The following is a 26,969-nucleotide window of genomic DNA, read 5'->3' as shown; positions in this document are numbered from 1 at the left end:
TTTCACTCCGCATCCAAGTCGGGTTGGGTTGTTTCATTCACCGGTCACATCGCCATGGTCCCATCACACCATCCACATTTGGGGTTAATGCTACCAATCCATCACGTCAGTGTCGCCGATATGTTCAAGAGAAGTCATTCAGATAATTCACCTGTGTCTCACCCGCTACAATACATTTACACTCCATTCTTTCATGACCGCCGCCCTGAACCTTATGTCATCAGATCGTTTTCACCTCCATTAAAATGATTTGCTCCGTTCCGTGTCATTGATGTGGGATTCATTAAGGCCCTCCTGTGACGGATCGCTTCTTGTCGACATCAGCTCATTATCCAAGAAGTCAATCTAGGAACACCCCGTTCAGTACTTTGAAGCTTGCATGCCTCAATGGCAAGTTTCTCACTTCCGGCGACATGTTTGCATCAATGGACTTCGATCGAAAGATTTTGCGTGGTGTTCGACGCCAAGTCCTTTATTCACACCATGTGAATTGTACTACAGTACCTTGAGGGTCATTATCATTATCGGTGATTCCTATCATGCCTGTTAACAACTTACATCATTGGCTGGTAATCAGGCAATGTATTTCCATGTTTGACTCCAGAACATCTCTCACATGGATAGACTTGTACTTTGAGTGAAGATCGAACGAGATTGAAGACCCCGGATCTAGTTTCATCCATCCGGGCTGCGATATATATTCAGGGAAATAAAGACATCAAATGTACATCATTGCTGCACATATAATCATCTAATCAAATGGATGATGACTCTACCAGAATCATCAGTCTACACTCAGATGATTGTCTGTCCTATGTACATGAAAATGAATTTATAAAGCTGAGCATGGGAATGCCCGCCTCAGCTAGACCATGAAAAATATTATGAAGATAATGTATTGTATTGTATCTTATTATAGGTCTCCTCCTAGCTTGAAAGAACTACGGATCCTCATAATAAAGCATTTCACCCGACATCAAAAGATTAACGACCTCATGCTTTAGGGGGCAACTGCTATAGACATTTTTGGGCACTGCAACCCCAAGCATGAAATGTCCATAAACCAAGGGCTCCTAAGTCCCTAAAATTTTTGTTCTAACCCCTAAAGGAACAAGGTCAACTGATTACAGCTTCTCTCAGAAGTTCTCCATGAAAAACTGGTCAAAACAGGATCATTTCAGCTGCTCCATAGGCAAAGTGCATTGCATCTCAAAAATCCCTTCTATGGGGTGCAATGGGCGAGAAGTGACAAATGGCAGTGTCAATCCGCGAGGTGGAGAGGCATGGAATCTTCCAGAACTTCTCATGTGACACTTGCCTCTCTGAATTCAACCAAGGATGAGTAAGAGATCATCAATCTCCTAGTGGAAGCAAGAACTATCATAGGGAAGACACTAATCAAATCACAAGCTGACTCATCTCCCTTACAGATATCTATATATGGATCCCTCATCCCAGAGATCCAGGGGCTGGAATTTTGCATCTTGTAAGGAATTGCTGTTGGTTTCTTGAGACAACATCATAGTGTTGGGTGATCTAAGCTTTGTATGAGGTGAAGAAGGGCTTACCTGCTGAGAGGATGATGCTGGGTCAGAACAACTGGTTGTAACTCCCTTGGCTCTTTCTTGGTTATCAATAAAAGCTATTCAAGTTTTCCTCCATACTCTTGTGTCATTTATGTTTTATACATTTGTATGGTCAATTTACATCTGATCCTAGATTGTTTATGATTATAGATCCATGTTCTTTTATAGTGTTATGCTACTGTGATCCTACAGGTACTCTGTGAAGCTGGGCGTACAAGGGAGAAAGTAGCGAAAGACTATCAAGAGAGAGAGGAATCGAACTAGGAGATTAGCGCAGGACAGAGGTTGGTCTTCTTTGTTCTTCTCTCATCTATATTTCATAAAGGAAATACAAACGTAGCTTTACTTTGTTTGTTTCTAAGGTAGCTACCACACCTTAGTGGGATAAGCAGTTCTGTGTAGACACTTTTCCCTGTAACACTATCCCTCTGTTTGACTGACTTACTCTGGCCAATATTTATCCAATTTTCAAGCCCTCCAAGCTCCTATTTCCATGCATTTTCCTCCAGGAAATTGGATCCTATTATTAAGAAATTTCCCATTATTGAATTGCACAATTCCTTATGTCCTTCCTTTGACTACATGCACCACCTGTACACATTGGAATATGCTACAACTAATAGTACACTGCCTTGGAGTCTCCATCTCAACTGGGTAACTCGAATTCTTTGCATGCAACAATTATTTTGGGATGATTGATCGGTTAATTGGTTGATTATTGAGTGTGTTTGAAGTATCACTTCCACAACTTGACCTCCACTAGTTCTTCTGGAAGTTAGGACTAGTTTAACTGACAATAACTCAAATTAACTGAAATAGATTGCTAAAAATTAGCAATCAATCATACTGAAATGAACTCAAGCTTCCCCAACTCGAATTAACTGAGTTAATTGAGTTACAAGTGTCATGCCACCTCAATTAACTACCTCCAAGATTTCTACTGAAACAAAAATTTGAATTTTATCTAGTTTGACCAAGGCAAAGTCAAAATGATATTTTCTTGCTGCATTTTCAACACTCCCTCTTAGCAAGAAAGGGATTATCAACCACCCCTATCCCGCACCTGTGGAAATTAAACTTCCCTCTTGACAAGGCCTTTGTCAAAATATCAACATCTTGTTCCGTCTTCAGAATGTACTGCAACAATATAATCCACCTCTGGACACAATCCCATAGATGGTGATACCATATATCAATATGCTTGGATCGATCGTGAAAAACAAGATTTTCATAGAGTTTGATTCAACTTTGATAATCATAGTAAATCATAGTTGGATCCATCATCTAGATCGCCTCCCATGCTGCTTGAATTGCAGCCATGTATTCTTCTTCTGTCCAGCTGAGTGCCACATATATTTTCTTTAAGTTGTACTAAAAAATTGTTGCAGACCCAACACTGAAAATTCCACCTGATGTACTCTTCTAGTCTAATGGACTTCCCTCCAAATCTGCATCTGTGACGCCACACAACTTCACTCCCTTTATCTGTCTGTACCACAGTCCAAACTGGGTAGTGCCTTAGGGCGATAGATAACCCTTCTCCCCCAAATATATTATTATTTCAATTTATAATTTTATCAAATCTTTTTATTATTGGTTAGTTTATATGATGTAAATTCTAACATTTATTTTAAATTCTATTTACAAAATGAAAGATAATTCTCTAAATTTTTAGAGAAATTTTAAATCCTGGAAACAAAAACCATCATTATTATATAGAATATTAATACATCCTTTATAGTTTTATTATAAATATTTGTATTTAATATTTTATCAAATATTTTGTTTTCTTTGCAACATAAACATGATTTTTTTCTCTATGTGGTTCACTGACACTGAGATCGGTGATCGCTATATCCATGAAAACATAAATATTATTACTTATAAACATCTCCATTTTTTTCTTCTCTTTTATTTTTTTAATACATATTATATTGTATAAATATTTATTATTATTATAATTTAAAAATATTTGATAAAATAAATGTTAAATTTTTGTTTTAATATTTTTAATAGTAAAATTTATTATATTGGAATTACCACTTTAAAGATTTTGAATTATTTTCTAATTATAAAAAAAATCATATTATCTAAAATAATTTATTTATAATTTGTAAATAGATTGACCTTCACTTGAGTCAAATGTTTTTTGGTTTTGAATTATTAACTTGATTCCTTATCATAAAAGAAGACAACTCTTAATTAATCAAAACAGTGTCAAGTCTTACTTTAATAACACACACACACACACACACACACACTATATATATATATATATATATATATATATATATATATATATATATATATATTGATTGTAACAATCCATCTCGAATTACAGACATAATATGATTATTAGCAAACATACGGGGCATGCATATGATAGATACATATGCGTGCATTGCATGTAATGCACTAGTATATCTACTAATTAGCTATGAATAATGTATAAATATGGATAAATGAAGTAATATAAAATTAGATATCTAATTATCACGAATGTCATTAATGTACTAAGTCTAGAATTCTATGATAGAAATTAATGAATATACTAAACTAAAATTATAATTAATAAACCTATTAATAATAAGTTCATTTAATAAAATCAAGTTAAACCCATTTATTAAAGTCAATATTATGATTATGTTTGGTGTAACATCCAATGTATAATCAAGTTAAACTCAAATGTTAATGTCATAACTTGTTAACTCTACAATAAAATTAATTAATGTTAAAGTCCATCTATTCATGCTTGCTTACAACGTTAAACTCAAACTTAGTGGCATGGATAAATATGTGAGTGGATGATGTCCAAATTAATATGTAGATTCAAAAGTACTCATGAAATTTACTAAATCACAAGACTTGAAGCTACTCTACTGATATGCGGAAGTTAATTCACCATCTAGAACAAAAATCATAGACATGCAAAAAGAAACATCACACATGAAGAAATATTTATCTAGGGGAAAGAAACTGCTCAAAACCCCTTCCTATATGTATTGCATCAATAAGAGAATAGAGATGAAATACATATCCTTGCTCAAGCTTGAGCACACCCTGCAAATGTATAGTCTATCCCTCTGCCTGACTGACTGACTCTAGCCAACACTTAGCCAATTTTCAAGCCCTCCAAGAGCCTCCTATTTCCTTGCATTCCTCCAGGAAATTGGCCCCTATTATTTAGGAATTTCCCACTATTGAATTGTGCAATTCCTTAGGTCCCTCCTTTTACTGCGTGCATCACCTATGCACATTGGAATATGCTACAACTGATAGTACATTGCCCTGGAATCTCCATCTCAACATGGTAACTTGAATTCATTGCATGCAACAATTATTTTAGGATGATTGATCAATTAACTGGTTGAAGTTCCACTTCCACAACTTGACCTCCACTAGTTGTTTTGATAGTTAGAACTAGTTTAACTGATAATAACTCAAATTAACTGAAATAGATTGTTACAAATTAGCAATCAATCATCTTAAACTGAACTCAAGCTTCCCCAACACGAATTAACTGAGTGACAAGTTCCATGTCACCTCAGTTAACTACCTCCAATATTTCTATTGAAATAAAAATTCAAATTTTCTCTAGTTTGACCAAGGGAAAGTCAAACGGAGATTTTCTTGCTGCATTTTCAACACTCCCTCTTAGAAAGAAATGGATTATCAACCACCCCTATCTTGCACCTGTGGAACTGAAAATTCCCTCTTGACAAGGCCTTTATCAAAATATCAACATCCTGTTCCTTTATTAGAATGTATTGCAACAACATAATCTTCCTCTGCACACAATCCCGTAAATGGTGATACCAAATATCAATATGCTTGGATCGATCGTGAAAAATAAGATTTTCAGAGAGTTTGATGCAACTATTAATATGACACCAAATCACGGTTGGATGCATTATCTGACCAAACAATCCAACAAGTATCATTCTCATCCAGATCGCCTCACATGTTGCTTGACTTCTAGCCATGTATTCTGCTTCTGCCAAGCTAAGTGTCACAGATCTTTGCTTCATGCTGTACCAAGAAACTGTTGCAGACCCAAAATTGAAAATTCAACTTAATGTGCTCTTTTGGTCTAATGGACTTCTCTCCCAATCTGCATCTGTGAAGCCACACAACCTTACTCCCTTTGTCTGTATGTACCATAGTCCAAACTGGGTGGTGCCTTAGGTCGATAGATAACCCCTCTCCGTTTTTATTATTATTCCAATTTATAATTTTATCAAATATTTTTATTATTGATTAGTTTATATTATGTAAATTATAAAATTTATTTTAAATTCTATTTTCAAAATGAAAGATAGTTCTCTAAATTTTTAGCAAAATTTTATATCCTTGAAACAAAAATTGTCATCATTATATAGAATATTAATACACCCTTTATTGTTTTATTATTGAGCCGAGAGGCTCATTCTAAGACCCAGTATGAGGGGATGTGTAAGTTTGTTCGTCCGTCTGTTCCCCTTTAAGATAAAAAGAATATTTAAAAATTATGTTCTAAATAGAAAAATAATGTCGACTATAATATAAAAAATGAAAATGTCCTAAAGTAAAAAAAAATGTGTAGAGTAAGATGTTTAAATTTTATAATTTGGTTATTGATAAAATATTTTAATACGAATTAATATTGATGTATACTTAAAAATATGTTAATAATAAAAATTCATTTTAATTTTCATCATAAAATGTCTATATGTTATGTAAAATATTTTAATGTTAATTGTGTATATATTATTATCATTTTTAAAAAATTATGTATATATCATGAAAAAATACTTTGTATGGTTCAAACATTTATTTGGTCCTATATATACTCTATTTAGCATCTAAAAATATAGTTTAAACAATGAAAAATAACACATTGTATTTTACACTGTAAAGAAGTTTTCAAATGAAGAAATTTGATCCTTCTCGGCTCATGTTAGATCTGTACTTAAAATGGATCTACGCTGGTAAATATTTGTATTCAATATTTTATCAAATATTTTGTATTCTTTGAAACATAAACATTATTTTTTTCCATATATGGTTCACTCACATTGAGATCGGTGATCGCTATCGCTACATCTATGAAAACATAAACATTATTATTTATAAACATCTCCATTTTTTTCTTCTCTTTTATTTTTTTAATACACACACACACAGATATATATATATATATATATATATATATATATATATATATATATATATATATATATATATATATATATATATATATATATATATATATTATAATTTAAAAATATTTTATAAAATAGATGTTAAAAAATACTTTTAATAATTTTAATTTTTAATTTTTTCAAATAGTAAAATTTATTATAGTGGAATTATCACTTTAAAGATTTTGAATTGTTTTTTAATTATAAAAAAATCATATTATCTAAAATAATTTATTGATAATTTGTAAATAGATTGACTTTCACTTGAGTCAAATGTATTTAGGTTTTGAATAAAAAAGTCAACTCTTAATGAATTAAAAAGAAGTCAACTCTTAATGAATCAAAACAATGTCAAGTCTTATATATATATATATACACACACACACACACATTGTAATGACTCGTCTCGAATTATGCACATAATATGATTATTAGCAAGCGTATGAGGCATGCATATGATGGATATATATGCATACATCGCATTCACTGCACTGGTATACCTACTAATTGGCTATGAAGAATGTATAAATATGAATAAATGAATTAATATAAAATTAAATATTTAATATCATGAATGTCATGAATGTACTAAGTTTAGAATTTTATGATAAATTTTAATGAATATACTAAACTAAAATTATAATTAATAAACCCATTAATTAATAAGCTCATTTAATAAAATCAAGTTAAACCCCATTTATTAAAGTCAATATTATGATTACCTTTGGTGTAACATCCAATGTATAATCAAGTTAAACTCAAATGTTCTTGTCATAACTTATTGAATCCACAGTAAAATTAATTGATGTTAATGTCCACCTATTCATGCTTGCTTACGACGTTAAACTCAAACTTAGTGGCATGGATAAATATATGAGTGGATAATGTAGAAATCAATGTGTAGATTCAAAACTTCTCATGAAATTTACTAAATTACAAGACTTGAAGCCACTCCACTAATCTGCGGAAGTTAATTCACCATCTAGAACACAAATCATAGACATGTAAAAGGAAACATCACATGCACAAAGATTTATCTAGGGGCAAGAAACTGCTCAAAACCCCTTCCTATCCGTATTGAATTAACCATAGAATAGAGATGAAATACATATGCTTGCTCAAGCTTGAGCACGCCCTGCAAGTTTATAGTCTATCCCTCTGCCTGATTGACTAACTCTGGCCAACACTTAGGCAATTTTCAAGCCCTCCAAGCTCCTATTTTCTTGCATTTTTCCTCCAGAAAAATTACCCATATTATTGAGGAATTTCCCACTATTGAATTGCACAATTCCTTGGTCCTTCCTCTGACTGCATGCACCACCTACAAACATTGGAATAGGCTACAACTAATATTAAAATACCTTGGAATCTCCATCTCAACTGGTTACCTCAAATTGTCTACATGCAACAATTATTTTGGGATGATTGATTAGATAACTAGTTGATAACTGAGTGTGGTTGAAGTTCCACTTCCACAACTTGACCTCCACTAGTTCTTCTGACAATTAGAACTAGTTTAACTAACAATAGCTGAAATTAACTGAAATAGATTACTACAAATTAGCAATCAATCATACTAAACTAAACACAAGCTTTTCCAACTTGAATTCATTGAGTTAACTAAGTGACAAGTGCCATGTCACCTTAGTTAACTACCTCCAATATTTTTGCTGAAATAGAAATTCGAATTTTCTCTAGTTTGACCAAGGCAAAGTCAAACTGAGATTTTCTTGCTGCATTTTCAACACTCCCTCTCAGCAAGAAAGGGATTATCAACTACCCCTATTATGCACCTGTGGAACTCGAACTTCCATCTTGACAAGGACTTTGTCAAAATATCAACGTCTTGTTCCTCTGTTGGAATGTACTGCGACAAGATAATACGCCTATGCACACAATCCCATAGATGGTGACGCCGAATGTCAATATGCTTGGATCGGTTGCAAGAGCGGTAACAAGTAATTAGCAAATATGCTTGGTAGTTTTCCTGCAACCAAGTAATTAGCAATATCTGCATACCATGGAGAATGAGCAGAAACTGCAAACAAATATTCGTCAGGAAAACTATCATCTACTGGAATATCATTATCAGTTTTTAACCGTGAAAGAAAATCAGCCACCACATTTTCCTTACCAGGCCGATCTACAATTGTAATATCAAATTCCTGCAATAGTAACAGCCATCTGGTAACTCTAGCATTTGTGACAGATTTGTTCATTAAGTATTTAATAGCTGAATGATCAGTGTGCACAAAAGTAGGGTACCCAGTAATATAGTGTCTGAATTTATTAATGGCATAGATTACTGCAAGGAACTCTTTCTCGGTAACTGTATAGTTAAGCTCAGCAGAGGTCATGTTCTTACTGATAAAGTATATAGCATAAGGAAGATGATTTTCCTCTTGTCCCAGGACTGCTCCAATAGCAACATCTGAAGCATCAGAGGATATGTGAAATGGAAGATTCCAGTCAGGCCCCCTCAAAATAGGAGCAGTAGACAGTTGATGCTTCAATTCTTCAAAAGCTTTTTGACAAGAATTAGTCCACTTGAATTCAGCATTTTTCATAAGCAATACAAACAATGGAGAAGCTATTTTAGAGAAATCTTTAATAAATCTCCTATAATAACCAGCATGCCCTAGAAAACTTCTCACATCAGTTTGAGTTTTAGGAACAGAAAGATTCTGAATGACTAATATTTTAGATGGATCTACCTGAATACCTAGAGATGAAATAAAATGTCCAAGCACTATTCCCTCACTCATCATCATGTGGCATTTTTCGGTACTTAAGGAAAGGTGGGCTTGAATACATCTTTTAAGTACTTTCTCAAGGTTTTGTAATCCCTCTTCAAAAGACACACCATAGGGGGTAAAATCATCCATAAATATTTCCATACAGTCATTCAGCATATCTGAAAAAATTCCTATAACAGCTCTTTGAAAGGTTGCTGGTGCATTACATAATCCAAATGGGAGAACTCTATAGGCGAAAGTTCCCCAAGGACTGGTGAAAGTGGTCTTGTCTTGATCCTGGGGTGCAATTTTTATCTGATTATAACCACTGAATCCATCTAGAAAAGAGAAGAATTTCTTCCCTGCAAGACTGTCCAACACCTGATCAATGAAGGGTAAGGGAAAATGATCCTTTTGGGTAGCTTTGTTTAAAGCTCTATAGTCAACACATACCCTCCATTTCCCGTTTTTCTTAGGGACAATTACTAACGGGGAAACCCATTCACTGTCAGATATGGGGTATATAAACCCTGCATTAAGCAATTTTTGAAGTTCTTCTTTAACAATTTCTCGTAAATTAGGATTCATTCGCCTTTGGGGTTGACAAACAGGTCGGCATCCCTCTTTAATGTAAATTCTGTGAGTACATAATTCAGAAGAAATACCTTTCATGTCCGTGTAATCCCAGGCAAATTCCTCCTTATATTCGTGTAATAACTTCATTAACTGCTGTGTTTCAGCATCTGTTAGATCAGGATTTATGTTTAATGTCTTACCGGGTTCAATTTCAACTGTTACGCTCTTAGATGGGATCGTGTTTAAAGTTTGAGATGAATCTTCAGGTTCAATCTTTTCTTGTATATCAGTTTCAAAAATTGCAGTTAATTGATTGTGTGTTTCAGCAATAACAGAAGAAGGTTCACAAATAAAATTATTGATTATTTCATCTTCTGTATTGTCTTTAAGGGTTAAAGCTTGTCCTATAGTTAGAATCGGCTGAACAGCATTATCATCATAATCCATCCATATAGAATCTTCATTATTAACTACTGGCGTAGCGTGAGGATAAAGAGTTAATTGTTTTGTTTCATAACCATTAGAAATTGTCATTGAACCAGATCTGCAACTTATAAATGCATCAGCTGTGGCCAACCATGGCCTTCCTAGAATTAAGGGATGTCCCCCCAGCTTTGTTTTAGTTTGCAATACAACGAAATCAGCTGGATATTTCCAGGATTCAACTGAAATGAGCAGGTCTTCAACAACCCCTTCTGGCTTAATTGTGGAACGGTCAGCTAACTCTAAAATGGTGGGTGTATCTCTGATTGTGTTATTCAGCTGTAACAATTGTGAAGTTTCCAGAGTCATTATATTAATTGCTGCACCTAAATCTACCAAAACTCGGGGGATTACTGCTTTACCAATCTGAACTGTGACAGTAGGATGGCCAGGATCACCATATTTTACAGGAGGGGCTTTTCCGGACATTAATGCAGACAAGTCTCCCATCACATGTACTGTAAGGGGATCCTTGGTTTTCCTACCAGGTTTCTTCACACAAATATCCCTTAATGTTTTGGCATAAATTGGTACATCTTTTAATGCTTGTAAAAGTGGAATTTTAATATACAAATTTTGCAATTCCCCCATAAAATTAAAAGCAGGTGTTTCAGCTGTTTTGGTTAAAACCAAACGCTCGGGGAATGGAGGTTCTGTTAATTCAGCATTTTTGTTAGAAGGTGGTTGAGCTTCTTTTTGCTTTTCGGTTTCATTTTTATCTGAATCAGTTATATCATCAATAATAGGCTCTACTACTCTTCCAGATCTCAAGTGAATATCATTACATTGCATAGTAGGAAATATAGACTGATTCTGAATATCAATGACTTGCACAGCTTTATTATTGGGGTTAGGATTTGGTTGCGCAGGTAGTTGGGGTCTCATTTGGTTGTTTGGTGGGGCATTTGATGGCAGAGAGAGTGATTGTTGGAATTGAGGCATCTGATTTGGGTATGGAAGTGATTGATTATTCCAACTTGGGTTCCAAGGATTGAAAGGAGGTGGTTGCTGTGGAGGCCAAGGAGTCCACATTGAAGGGTCAACAAAGGGAGGGTTTTGCATTTGCATGGGTGGGAAATTCATTTGACTGAAAAGTGGATATTGCATTTGGTTGAAGGGGGGGTAGCTTGTTTGGCCAAAAGCAGAATAATTGTTCCAACGATTAAATGGCATACCAGAGTTCGTACCTTGCCCTTTAGGTTGCCATTGTCTTCTTTGAGTTAACAGGTAGACTGCTTCAGCTTCTTCCTCTGTTGGCTGCATCGCTGCTTTTATCCCTGGTAGAGATGGACATTGTTCTGTCTCATGATCTTTCTCACAAAGGGTGCAAACTGGTACTTTATCTCTTGGACACTCCCTTAGTGGATGTTTATCTCTACATTTCGGGCAGTAAACAGCCAGAGTTGCTTCTGCCTCAGCCTGCTTCTTCTTAACCTGCAAAGTGTCAATCTGCGAAGCAAAAGAACTTAGCATTTCGGTTTTAAATTCTTCAAGCAAATTACCTATCTCTGCTCTTGTTGCTCCTCCATTGGCTGATTTCTGTACCCTTGAATAGGTGGAATCTCTTATTCTGTTTCTTCCAGCTCCCCTAGAACATCTTTTAGCAAGTTCACAAATCTCATCATATGATTCTTTAGATATATCTCCCTTAGCAAGCATATTTAACATATTTAAACAATCATCCCTTAAACCTCTAAGTAATATTGTTTTACGAATTTCCTTACTTATATCTGGATGATCGGATCTCTGTATGTTGTATTGCAATCTTTCGATGTAGTCCTCCAAGCTTTCATCCGATTTTTGTGCCATATTGAATAATTCATCCTTCTTCTCTCTTGTCCGGCAGTAGTCCTGATATTTAAGCAGAAATTTTTGTTTCATTTGCTCCCATGTTGTGATTACCTGACTCCCAAGGCTCATGAACCATCTCAAGGCATTCCCTTTTAAGGTGGCTGGAAACAGTTTCAACTTTTGAGCATTAGTAACATAATCATAGCTTCTGCATAAAATATCAAATTCAAAAAGAAACTCGTCAGGATCCTCAGTGGATAAACCATGAAAGTTAGGTAGGGCAGACAATGGGATATTTTTCATTGTTCCTGCAGGAAGATCACTGATGGGAAATCCCAAGGTAGAAAGAGAATTTTCATCCCTTCTTTCTTCTTCAGGACCTGTACGTCCTCCTCCAAAGAGGAGATTATCATTGTTGTCTTCCATTGTTGGTCCTCCTACTGCACTTTCTCGATCATCAGAATCCTCTATTGGTTCTTCAATGTTTCCTACCGGTCGTCCAGCGCTTTCTACTATCTCCTCGATATGTTCTTCTATTCTGCTACTTTCCTCTGACTCTTCAGCGCTGACTGCTGGTTCTTCTGTATTTTCAGGACCCACAACTTCTTCTGTCTTGTAATCTGACTGAGGGGAATGCTGAAGTTTTGACTTCCGAGAACTCAATCTTTGTGATGATTCCGCCTTTGATACAATTTCGTCAATAAACGTTTTTCGTCCTCCCCAGCCCTTGCCACCTGCGCGGTTATTTTTCTTCTGGTTTCCTCGTCCTCTCATACAATCTGCACATTAGGAAAAATAGATAAATGCTTTTTGAAATCTATAATTACCTTCCCCGGCAACGGCGCCAAAATGTTGGTCGCTCTAATTGTTCTCACAATTCGAGCTCCACATAAATTTTCAACCCGAGAAGGTCTTTTTATTCCAAAGGTAATAGCGCACTGGATATGCTCAATTTCAAAAGCAGTTCAATGTTGTAGTAAAAGAAAGTCACACACATTTGTTAAATTCATCAATCTATCAATTTTCAGTCTACTTAATTAGAGCTGAAGTCAATTAACTTATAGCAGACACGATTTCTCTGTTACAGCAAAGGGAAATAGATGTATGAGAAAAGAAATCATTCAACCATAGCAGGAACAGGACCCTATTCCTTGGTGGGAACTTCAGCACCTGCTGCCTGGCACTAATCACACTGTAAAAGAAGTAACCTCAAGAGGTCAAGACCCTATTCCCAGGAACAGGAATCTTCAGCACTTGGCCTCTCGTTTCTAATCACACTGCAAGTAAAAGAAAGCAATCAATGGGAGCAAGACCCTATCCCTCTGTACAGGGATCTTCAGCACATGCTCTCATCATCCACTCGTGCAATCAATACATGTAGCGCTAAGAAACAGAGTATCACAAACCATGTAACTAGTGTTTCAGCAACAGAATTAAATACAATGCAAATACATAAGAAATAAACAACTACAGGAATAAAGGGGTGGATCTTGTGAGGAAGGCGGGCCCTTTCCTTCTCACAAGATTCCCCGGGAGAAAGAATTAAATTGGAACGCTCAAAACAAGTCTTTATTCATCTGTCAAGAAACTGATACATTACAAAAAGGAGACTAGCTCCTGTCTCACACAATGCTGTTCTATGAATTACAGTTCGATCCCCCCTAATGATGATGTCTCCTCTTTTTAAAGAGGAGACATCATTTACAATTTTACACAAGAGCGAAGATCTCGATTCTGTTCTAAACAAAACTATTCTGTTCTTTCTTAAAAAGAGATACTGTTACAACCGAGACAACAGAAATGCTATCTTCAAGATAATCCAGGTAACCGTATCTTCTGGCTGCTGCTATTATCCACAAAAAGTTCTTCCAGAATCGCAAAAAACGCATAGCGGGAGTTGCGTGCTTTGACGGCTGTTTCAGCAACTGCGTTAGCTGTTTCAGCAACGGGACCAGCTGTTTCAGCAACGGAGTTGGCTGTTTCAGCAATGAAGTTCAGCTGTTTCAGCAACGACCGCTCGTTCCCAACAAGGCATATATTATCTGCGATCTTTGACTTGTGTTAGCAACAATGCACTTCAATAATTGATAAAATATAAGAGTATTATGGAATTAAATGTAAGACAGATTAACCATATAATAAAGAAGAGGTTTCCATATACCTTGGGATAAAGTGAATGAAAAAGACATTGAGGTTCATGGTTCTAAGGGTAAAGTGATGTCAAAATATATAACAAAAATGGTACATATTGGAGTCCTAACACATACATAGTGTCATTTTTTTCCCTTCACTTTGGTTGTGTTTTATTGCTTTAAAGTTTAGAGGATGCTTCGACAGAATTTTTAAATTGCCAAAACTTTATAGATATACGATTACCAACCTAAAGTTGAGTGGCAACAATAACAGATCTTGGTTTACAGTCTTTTGCAAAAATATTCATAGAGTCATGACCCTAGAAACAATTGAGATGGTTTTCAACATTGAAATTGAGTACACTTCAAAATTAAAACCAATGTTTACAGGATTCACTTCACATATTTTGTGAGAATAATTTTTGTGTGTGGTTGTTGCTAGTGCATTTGTTAAAGTGGACAGGTTTAGGGGGTTATTAATACTCATTAAAAATCACTAAGACTTGTGGATGACTAATTTTGACCATTTTGTTCACTAACAACACACAATGTTCCACCAAGTTTCTGGATAGTGGGGATGCAGGAACAGGGAACCACATCCAGGGTATGTGTCGAGACTTGCCCCAACCATAAATTTAAAAAATGTCATGGAAATGTCGGGGATACCATCTAAAATCCTTTAAAAAAATGATACTTTAAAAATATGAAAATAATGACTAGTCACAAACATGAACATAGATTAGTGCCTAGATGACAGACTGGCAGAGAAGCATCAACACTAGTTTATAGTAGTTTGTGTGTCCTTAGCAATTCCACACATTGTTGAGGACTACATGGTTCAGGGTATTCTTTCAGTCAAAATGGATTGTTGGATGAGATGTAGTGCAACAGGGTGTGGCTTTGATAGAAATTGACATCCCTTTTCTTGATATTTCACTCTCGAATTAACTACTCGCATTCGAAAACCAGATTTGTGTAGCCTAAAAAAGGTATTTGCTAAGGATTTCCTTGTGCCACATGGTTTGACCCTTTTCCATCATGGCCAGTGAGAGATCTACAACAAATTTTATGGCTAGACTTCAACCCAAGAGCTTGGTTGTGCATTGATCAATTCTCCCATGGTGTAGCGTAACTACCAGATGCCCCAAATATTTTTCGTTGGAAGCTTTCCCTCCGTTTCCGGAGAACCTGGGTTTCATGTTGGTCTTTAGGGAGTCATTTTTAAGTAAATTCACTTTCAGTATCCAGTGTTGAGGCCAAATTTCTATAGAAGCGGTGAGGAAATGTGTGTGAGAGAAGGATGATGGTGCAAAGAAATATAGAAAGCTACATGATAGCTCAAAAGAGAGGCATACAATCAATGTGACATTTTAAGTTCAGGATTCTCTATAGCATAATAGAGCCATGTACAATGAAAGGAAGCCAGGAAAGGATAGCCCTTACCCATCGTGGTTTGCACAACCTTTTTTGTACCTCCATATGCATCCATGGGGTCCCTATGATCTACAATGTGTTGAGATAAAAGAAATTAATGTTAGCTAGATCTTCCTTCTCTTATTGCATCATTATTCCTAAAAATAAACCATCATTTGGAGAGGATAAAATGGTCTAGGGACCACAAAGCAGATGCATGGTCTCTAATAGAAATAGACCAAAGCACACAGTCTCAACTCTCCTCAGTCCCAACGGAAATGAAAACCCTTTTTTACAAATTCACCATCGAAACTTTGTCAAATTTTGATGTTATTTCTGAAATTGATATGCTCTACAACCTGTGTGTTTCAAGGCCTCCTCCTTGTCTAGGCAGTGGCATTATTGTAGGTTTTAACCCGTACAGAAATTACCTGCATACGAATTCTAAAACACAAAAAATAAACAATGCGAGAGCATAACACATAAAACACATATACAAAGAGATTTTCCCCTAGATCCCAAAACCGGGACTACCAGCTTGATTTTTCATTATATTCCTTTCAATGTTATAATACATATTTATACATGCCGAAGCATCCAATACCATGGACTAAAAAACCATCGCGTCCAAAACCATGGACCGAAAACCATCGTATCCAAAAACATGTGCGAAAATCATGCACAAAACCATAGGTGGGTTCGCCCAACCTAACATAGGGTCCAAAACCAAAATTTTCTGGGGTGTTGCCCCAGACCCCATAAAGTGGGGTTATGGGTACACCTCAAACCCCCTGTGACCCCCGCCGCTACACAATCGGCACAACGAAGGGGGGGCTCCGCCCCCCCTCTAACCATCTGGTTAACTACGTGGGCTAGTCGTGGAAAGAATATAACACAAACCCAACATTCTCCCACTTGTTGTTTTCTTTCCACAGGGGGCCATAAGAGAGCTTAGTAATTTTTCCAACCCTGAAATGCCCATTGTCTCTCTACACCAAGAGAACTTCTCAGAGCTCATAGATTTTGTCAATGCATCTACAGTATTCTTCAAAGTGTCCACATTTACTAGCAACACCTTTTTGTCTTCTATCATATCCCTCACAAAGTGATACTGAACATCAATGTGCTTTGTCTTTGAATGATATGCGGGGTTCTTTGCAAAGAAAATTGCACTTTGGCTGTCACAGTATATCCTTATAGATCCTTGTACTAACCCCATACTTGAACACAATCTCTGCAACCAAACTGCTTCCTTGCTTGCATGAGTGTCTGCCATGTATTCTGCCTCTGTAGTTGATAGTGCCACTACAGATTGTTTCTTACTCATCCAACTGACTGCACCTCCAAATAGGTTAAACACATACCCACTTGTAGATCTTCTCTGATCCAGATCTTCAGCCCAGTCTGCATCAACAAAGCCATGAATATCCAACATTCTATCCAATCCTGATCTTCCTTGGTAGCACAAACCATAATCACTAGTGCCACGCAAATACCTGAAAACCAACTTCACTGTTGTCCAGTGCTCCTTCCCTGGTTTTGACATAAACCTGCTCAATACTCCCACTACATGTGCAATGTTTGGTCTAGTACAAACTACTGCATACATCAAGCTACTGACTGCACTTGCATATGGAACATGGGACATGTCCTCTTCCTCTTCTTGTGTCTTGGGACACTGTTCAACAGATAACCTCACACCTATAGGAATAGGAACCTTCATTGGTTTACTATCCTGCATATTAAACCTCTGCAGTATTGTCTCGACATACTTCCTCTAGTTTAACCAGAGCTTCCTCTTTGCCCGACCTCTTTTAATTTCCATGCCCAAAATATAGTTTGCAGCACCAAGATGTTTCATGTCGAATTTTTAGGACAATTGGGTCTTCAAATCCTCGATAATTTCTTTGTCATTTCCAACCAGCAACATATCATCCACATATAGGACCAGATAAATAACACGGTCACCAATTAATTTAAAATACACACAGTGATCTGCTTTGCTTATGGTGAAGCCAAGTCCCCGTATAAATGTATCAAATTTATGATACCACATCCTTGCTAACTGTTTTAACCCATATAGAGACTTCTTTAACTTGCATACCAGTTCTTTCTTACCCTTCACCACAAAGCCTTCAGGTTGCTTCATGTAGATATCCTCTTCTAGATCCCCATGAAGAAATGTTGTCTTCACATCCATTTGTTCTACCTCAAAATCAAAAGCAGCAACAATAGATAAAAGTACTCTAATAGAAGTTACCTTGGCAACAGGAGAAAAAATATCACCAAAATAAATTCCGAACACCTAGGAATAACCTTTTCCGACCAACCGAGCTTTGTATTTCTCCACTTTTCCTTCTTCATTTGTCTTCTTTTTGAACACCCATTTGCTGCCAATGGGTTTCCTTCTAGCCGGCAACTCCACTAGATCCCGAGCCTCAGTTTTGTGCAAAGATGCCATTTCATCAACATTGGCCTCTTTCCAAAGTTTTCCTTCCTCTGAATCTACTGCTTCCTTTACAGTTCTGGGATCATCATCAGTAATAGAAAAAGAAAAATTTGAACAAAAAGTAGATGGAATATACCTTTCTGGCTGCCTTCTTTCTCGAACTAATCTTCTCACAACCAGAGTTTGTGGCTCTTCATATTCTGATTCCTCCTTTTCTGTAGAGTATGATTCTTCCTCCTTTAGCTCAAACTCTATCTTCTCAAGTTCCTTTGGTTGGACTTCATGTTCAACAACATCTTTCACCTCTATGAACACCACATCTTGGCTGTACACAACCTTCTTTGTTACTGTGTTCCAAAGCTTATAACCCTTTAAACCATCCTTATACCCAATAAAGATGCACTTTTTAGATTTACTATCCAACTTGGTTCTTTTCTCCTTTGGAACATGTACATATGCATCACATCCAAATACCCTTAGATGTGAATGAGAGGGTTTCTTACCAGTCCATACCTCTTGTGGAGTCTTATCCTCCAATGCTGATGAAGGTGACCTGTTGACCAGGTAACATGCAGTATCCATTACCTCTGCCTAGAATTCATGTCCTAACCCGACACCACTGAGCATGCTTCTTGCCCTTTCCATCAACGTCTTGTTCATTCTTTCTACAACTCCATTTTTCTGAGGTGTATATGGAGTAGTCTTCTGCTGTGATATACCACACTTCTTACAGAATTCTTCAAATTCCTTGTTGCAAAACTCTCCACCATTATCTGTCCTCAGCACCTTTATCTTCTTCTCTGTCTGGTTTTCCACCAGAGCATTAAATTCTTTAAACCTGTCAAAGACTTCAGATTTCTTCTTAAGGAAATATATCCATGTATTCCTTGAGAATTCATCTATAAATGATACATAGTACACAGACTTACCCAGTGATGGAACCTTCAAAGGTCCAAACACATCACTGTGCACAAGCTCTAATATCTGATTTGCCCTCTTACCACCAGAGGGGAAACTCACCTGATTCTGCTTCCCATTTACACAATTTTCACAGAAATCAAAATCCAGAGAGTTATCACTCATACCTTCTACATACCTTTACCATGAAGTATTCGAAGGTCCTTCTCTCCAATATGTCCAAGCCTTTGATGCCACAGCATGGTCTTCTCCCTAGAGACCACTAGATTTTCTACTCCAATTTCAGGAACCATAGAACTATTGCACCCATCAATAACAGTGCTACCTCGCAGCTTGTACAGAGTTCCAATCTGAACTCCCCGCATCAATACCAGTGCTCCAGAACCATTTTGTAGGTATCCTTATCGAACACTGTTTTTACACCTGCATCATCCAGCTTTCTTACAAAAATTATATTTCTGGCTAATGCAAGAATATGTAGAATACTTGGAAGCATTCTAACCCTTCCACCTTGCAACTTCAACTTTACTTTTTCGCGACTAACGATTCTAGCCTTCTTGTCATCCCCCAAGAAGACATCACCACCATCATATTTCTCATACTCGCAGAACCACTCTCTATGGGGAGTGAACTGAAAGGATGCACCTGAGTCAATCAACCATGCCTCATGATCTATATGTGTACTTAAAGAAGCCAAGTACACATCCCCACCTTCATCTGAGGTGGTTTTCGCCTCTGCAGAAGGAGCCTCATCAGATCCCTTTCCTTTATCAGGAGCTTTAGATTTACATTCCCTTTTAAAGTGGCCTTCCTTTCCGCATTTCCAGCACACCACCTTTACAGGTTTTCCTGTAGATTTAGATCTCCCTCTAGATTTAGATCTCCCACTTGATGATTTATTTTTGTTTCTGTTCTCGGACTGTCCTCATACAGACAAGGCATCACCATTAGGGCTCTACATATTTTTCCATCTCATCTCTTCCGTCAGAAAGGCTGATACTATCTCATCAAACTGTAAGGTAGTTGCATTGCTAACTATTGAAATAACCAGACTATCCCACGAATATGGTAGAGAACACAACAAACTTATGCACTGATCTTCATCTGAAATTTTAATATCAACAGATGCTAACTGACGATTCACAGTATTAAATGCATTCAGATGCTTTGTGATCCGGATTTAAACAGGAACGCAACAAATTACAGAGATAACCATATACACAAAGATGCAGCGGAAATAATACTTCATTTCATTAATGGAAAATACTGAAATATGCTTACAATCAGAAATGGAAATAAACCAGCTAGGGCGATGGTAGCTTATCTCTGAGAAGAGATGTGGTGGCTACATTCCTCTGAACTGTGTTACAATGAGGCTCGAAGGCCTATTTATTGTTGAGAAACAATGGAAAACCCTTAACATTCCAAAGCCTAACCCTAGGAGATGAAACACCAAACTGTGGGCCCAGTTTGGGGTAAATTGGTACATCAACTTCCCGGGGTCGTAACTTTGGCATATGATCTCCGTTTGATGTGTACAATAGAAAGATCTATCCGAGCGCTATCATTGTTGGAACGGGCAACATCGTTCCATTCCATGGACCCATGTTGCCCCTGGATTCCCCAAAAAAAGTCGTTTAGGGCCTCAAAACGGCTCCGGAAGTTTAGGACCCGAAAAACTGCTAAAAATAGTAAGTTGTGCTACAATGAAGGAAACTGAAAAGGCTGAGAAAGACAATGGTGGGGGTCCAGGTGGACTTTGCAGGTGGCCACCAATATCCACCTGGATCATTCCTCCCCCCTTAGGAAGCAATGGTCTCCATTGCGTTGAGCTCCTCCATGAGATGAGGAAACTTCTGCTGAACTTGTTCCCTGGTGAGCCACTTGCCCTGCTGAAGGAGTTGGCCTGCTTTGACAACTCGATACAGTTGGATATTCTGTTGGCGAGTCTTATTGATCTGCGTGTCCATGATCCGATCAGTTGCAGCTTGTTCCATGCAATCTCGATTTAATTCTGTGGGTTTGAGCTGTTCTGCAATGTCGGATGTGTCTAGCAATGGTGGAAAGTATGGCCGAAGGCGGTCCACATTGAACACTGGGTGCAGGCCAAGGAATGGGGGAATGCTGAGCTCAAATGCATTGTCTCCCATAGCCTTAGTAATGGTGTAAGGACCATATCGGAGTGGTCTCAATTTCCGATAGGCTCCAGTAAGGCGTTCCTTTTGCAAATGCAACCAGACTTTGTCGCCCATCTGAAACTTGTGTGGCACCCGATGTTGATCATGTCGCTGCTTGTACTTGGCATTTGATTTCTCATGAATGTCATGGACCTGCTGGCGAATATGTTGGATGCGCTCAATGAAGCTGGTGGCCTTATCTGTTTCGGACTGGACATGAGCTGAATTCATGTGAGTAGCTGCAAGTGGCATGGCCACATCAATGGGGCATAGTGGCTGGAATCCCAAACCCACCTGAAAAGGGCTATGGCCAGTGGAGCTATGAAGAGCTCGGTTGTAGCTGTGCTGAACATAGGGGAGGCTCTCGTCCCATGTGCGTGGATGCTTTGAGTTATACATGCGCAGAATGTGCACAATCATCCTATTGACAACCTCTGTCTGGCCGTCAGTTTGAGGATGGAAGGCTGTGGACTTCGTGAGTTTGGTGTCCAGCATTGACCAGAGACTAGACCAAAATGTGCTGAGAAACCGACTGTCCCGATCTGAGATGATAGACTGTGGGATCCCAAAGTGCACCCACACTCGTTCAAAGAAGAGTTTAGCAGTGGCTTCTGCTGTGATATTCTTCTTGCAGGCCACCATAATGGCCATCTTCGAGAACCTGTCGACGACCACAAAAACACAGTCATTTCCATGCTTAGTGGAAGGAAGGCCTAACATGTAATCCATGGAGATGGATTCCCAAGGTCGACTAGGGGTAGGCAACGAGGTATAGAGGCCGTGCTTCTTAATGGTCGGTTTGGCAATGGCACAGGCAGTACATGATCGGATGTACTTCCCAACATCCTGTTGAAGATTCGGCCAATAGAAATAATTTTGCAGTACTGCCACTGTTTTCTCGACCCCGAAATGCCCAGCAGCCCGACTGTAGTGTGCTTCCCAAATCATCTTGGCACGCTCGCTTGAAGGAACACAAAGGTGACCGAGGTGGCATAATAGGGCATCCTGGAGGTGAAAATATGCAACATGCCGACCCTCCAAGAGTGTCTGGTAGGTGTGGCCGAATTCTGGGTCGCTTTTGTAGAGAAGTGGCCAATCAGAAGTCTCGTGCCCACAAGAGTTGAGCACGGTGGTTAGCGCCATGATCGGTGGTCGACTGAGGCAATCTGCAACATTATTGGTGCTGCCCTTTTTATACTTGATATTCAAGTGAAACTTTTGCAGGTATGTAGACCACTTCTGATGGCGATCATTCTGCAATTTCCCTTGGGTCTGTATGAACTGCAGGGGTCGGTGGTCTGTGTGGATGACCGTTTCCTTCCCCAAAATGTAATGCTTCCATTGTCGGCAGGCCTGTACAATGGAATACATCTCTTTATCATAAGTGAGGTACTTCCGGACTGTGTCTGAAAGTGTTTCACTGTGATATGCCACTGGATGTCCATGCTGAGTAAGGACTGCCCCAATAGCATAGTTAGAGGCATCTGTCTCGACCTCAAATGGTTGTTGTAAATCTGGTAACGCGAGCACTGGTGCTGTGCAGAGGCAATCCTTCAACTCCCTGAATGCCTTCTGTTGAGATTCAGACCAAAAGAACTTTGCTTTCGCCCCTCCCTTGGTGACTTGACTCAAGGGCCAAGAAATATGAGAAAACCCCAACACAAACCTGCGGTAGAAGTTGGCAAGACCTAAAAAGCTGCGGAGCTCTGTTAGAGTGGTTGGAGAGGGCCAATCCCGAATGACTTGGACCTTGGCTGGATCGACATGCACCCCCTGTTCATCAATGATGTATCCCAGATACTGAACCTGGGTCATGCCAAAAGTGCATTTCTCCAAATTGGCACATAACTTGTGTTGCCACAGTGTTTGGAGAACCTGTCGGATGTGGTGGAGGTGCTCTTCCCAACTCTGGCTGAAGATCAGAATGTCATCCAAGTATACTACTACAAAGGAGTTGGTGAATGGCCGCAAGATGTCATCCATTAGCCTCATAAAGGTTGCAGGAGCATTCGTCAATGCGAAAGGCATGACCAACCATTCGAAGAGGCCCTCCTTGGATTTGAAGGCAGTCTTCCACACATCGGAGGGTTCGATTGGTACCTGGTGATATCCTGACTTCAGATCGATCTTGCTGAAATATTTCGCCCCCTTTAGTTGGTCTAGGAGGTCATCAATCCGCGGGATCGGGTACCTATTACGGACAGTGATCTTGTTCAGCGCCCGATAGTTAATACAGAGTCTCCACGTCCCATCCTTCTTCTGTACCAACACGATCGGGCTCCCACAGGGCGATGAACTCGGATGGATGTGACCTTTCTGCAGGAGCTCCTGAATCTGCCTCTTGATTTCATTGTTCTCCAGAACGGAGCGCCGATAAATTGGTCCATTGGGTAGCGGTGCACCTGGGGTTAGATCGATGGAGTGCTTGACTTGACAGTGCAGAGGAACCCCTATCGGGGAGGTGAAGATGTCCTCGTACTCCTCCACAATCTTGTCCATCTGTAGTTGTCGTGCAGAGGGACCCCGTTTGGAGGCCGCGACCACTGTCTTCTTCTTTCCTTGAGGGCGTATCATTAGGAAAACAAATTTCCTGGTTTTGGAAATGATCTTACTGCATTGTTTTGCAGTAATCAAAGAGATGGCGGCAGGTGGTGCTACCTCTGGTATCCTGAACAACTTATTTCCCAATGTAATAATAACAGCACGGGGCCTTGATTCATACACAGCATGTCGCTTCCACAAGTATGGTTGTCCTAGTAATACATCACAAACTTCAAGGGGAGCAATGTCACACAATACCTCATCCGTGAAGGGCTTGATGTTGTATGGAAGGCGACACTGCTGGCTCACGCGAAGATCTCGTCCTTGGTGAAGCCACCCAATGGTGTATGGTTGTGGATGTGCTGTGGTCGGTAAGCCCAACCGCTTCATGACCTCTGCCGAAATGAGGTTCTTTTGACTCCCACTATCAACAATGAACTGTATCGGGGAGCCCTTTACCCACATCTGGGAGTGGAAGAGACGCTCCTCCTCCTCTGGATCTTCGGGTTCATTTTTCTGGATCTTTGTGGTAGCAACAGTGGCGCTGGGATCCGCATCAATGATCTGCTTCCCTTTTTCATACCCCTTATCGGGTTCTGACTCAGAGTCGGAACATGCATCTGATTCTGAAACCTTTAGCTCAGCCACCACTGACTGCTTGGCCCGACACTCACTTGTGTTGTGAGTGGAGCTCTTATGGAACTCGCACCATTTTCCAGTGTCCTTTCTCGGCTTCGCGGCGCTGTTCTTTGCTTGCAGCTTCGGCTGGTTGTCTTGGGCTGTGCCACCTTGGCTTTGTCCTTTGTTCTGTGGTTTAGGGGCACCTTTCCCCTGCTTTGGATTCGCAGATCCAAAGTCTCGCTTCTTTTGTTTGAACTTCTGTTCGACCTTGACGGCATATCGGTATGCTGCGCCGAGCGAGGGGATGTTTAGGAATTGTATTTCTTCCTGGATGTACTTGTGCAGGCAGCCACGGTATTTGAGTATCAAATGTTGCTCCGAATCCTTGATACCCAACTTTGTGCGTGAACTCCGGCACGTCTTGGTCCCTTCCCTGCCGCAGCGTGGTCCACTTTATGTATTCATCCTCATAGCTTCCTACAGGGTAGTACTGCTCCTTGACGGCATCCCGGAACGAATCCCAGGTGGGTGCGGCTGAAAATAGTGAGCCAGTACTTTCATCCTTCTGCTCGCAGTAGGTTTCCCACCAGTCCTTGACATGGGGGGCTGCTTTGAGAAGAGCAAAAACAATCTTTTCCCGACTCAAAAATTCATGAACAGAAAAATAACCCTCTAGCAGATTTAACCATTTATCTACGGCATCTGTGTTTATCTGACCCTCAAATATGGGGATTTCAAAATTAACTTGTACCTTAAAGGGTGTGGCGTTTCCAGAGTAGCTGTTGGAAGCCGATGCGTCGCTTCTGGGTAGCCGCTGAAGGATCTGGGCAAAGCTGTCCATCATCGCGTTCCGTTGTCACTCGAGGGCTTCTTCGAGCAAGATTTTGATGGGATCTCCTGCCCCTTCGTCTTTCTTCTCGTCCGCCATGGGAGGCCGTCGGGATTTGCGAGGCTGGTCTTGAAAAGGTTCAACCAGTTCAAGCCCTAACTCCTTATATCCCGACCTTGTTGGGGACATGCAAAGAAAAACAGAGAAAAAGCAGACCGCTCTGATACCACTGATCCGGATTTAAACAGGAACGCAACAAATTACAGAGATAACCATATACACAAAGATGCAGCGGAAATAATACTTCATTTCATTAATGGAAAATACTGAAATATGCTTACAATCAGAAATGGAAATAAACCAGCTAGGGCGATGGTAGCTTATCTCTGAGAAGAGATGTGGTGGCTACATGCCTCTGAACTGTGTTACAATGAGGCTCGAAGGCCTATTTATTGTTGAGAAACAATGGAAAACCCTTAACATTCCAAAACCTAACCCTAGGAAATGAAACGCCAAACTGTGGGCCCCGTTTGGGGTAAATTGGTACATCAACTTCCCGGGGTCGTAACTTTGGCATATGATCTCCGTTTGACGCATACAATAGCTCATTAGAAAGATCTATCCGAGCACTATCATTGTTCGAATGGACCAATGTTACCCCTGGATTCCCCAAAAAACATCGTTTAGGGCCTCAAAACGGCTCCGGAAGTTTAGGACCCGAAAAACTGCTAAAAATAGTAAGTTGTGCTACAATGAAGGAAACTGAAAAGGCTGAGAAAGACAATGGTGGGGGTCCAGGTGGACTTGGCAGGTGGCCACCAATATCCACCTGGATCACTCTGTTACCGAGTCTCCATCTTTCATCCTCAGGTTATACAGTTTTTTCCACAAGAACAGTTTATTCACCAGAGACTTAGATTGGTACAAAGTCCCTAACTTGTACCACAAAGCCTTCGCCATAGCTTCCCCTGATACATTCAACAATATTGAATCTGAGACACACAATTGTATTGTGCTCTTTGCCTTCCGATCCAACTTCTTTCATTCTTCATCGGACACTCCCGTTGGTTTAGTACCCAGATCTACCACGATCCATTGATCTTTATCCACCAACAGATCCTCCATATTGAGTTTCCACAACTCAAAACTTTGACCATTAAATTTCTCGATCTCTATCTTTCCACTGCTCGCCATCTTCTTTCACCACCAAGATTGATCTCGCAAATCTCCCACTGAACGGGGTCTACCACAGGCCCGAGCGAAACCCCTCAGCAACAAAGGTGTCCCCTTGAAGCCAAAACTACTCCGATACCAAATGTAGGTTTTAACCCCGTACATAAATTACCTGCATACTAATTCTAAACATCAAATAAACAATGCGAGAGCATAACACAAAAAACACATATACATAGAGATTTTCCCCTAGATCCCAAAACCAGGTCTACCAGTTTGATTTTTCATTATATTCATTTCAATATTATAATACATATTTATACATGCCGAAGCATCCAATACCATGAACCGAAAAACCATCGCGT

Source organism: Pinus tabuliformis, chromosome X (assembly GCF_031772625.1).
Source record: "Pinus tabuliformis cultivar Carrire ecotype Pingquan chromosome X, CPIR1, whole genome shotgun sequence".
In the NCBI taxonomy this organism is placed as follows: domain Eukaryota; kingdom Viridiplantae; phylum Streptophyta; class Pinopsida; order Pinales; family Pinaceae; genus Pinus; species Pinus tabuliformis.
The sequence above is the reverse complement of the archived record's forward strand: the minus strand, read 5'-3'. Positions refer to the sequence as shown.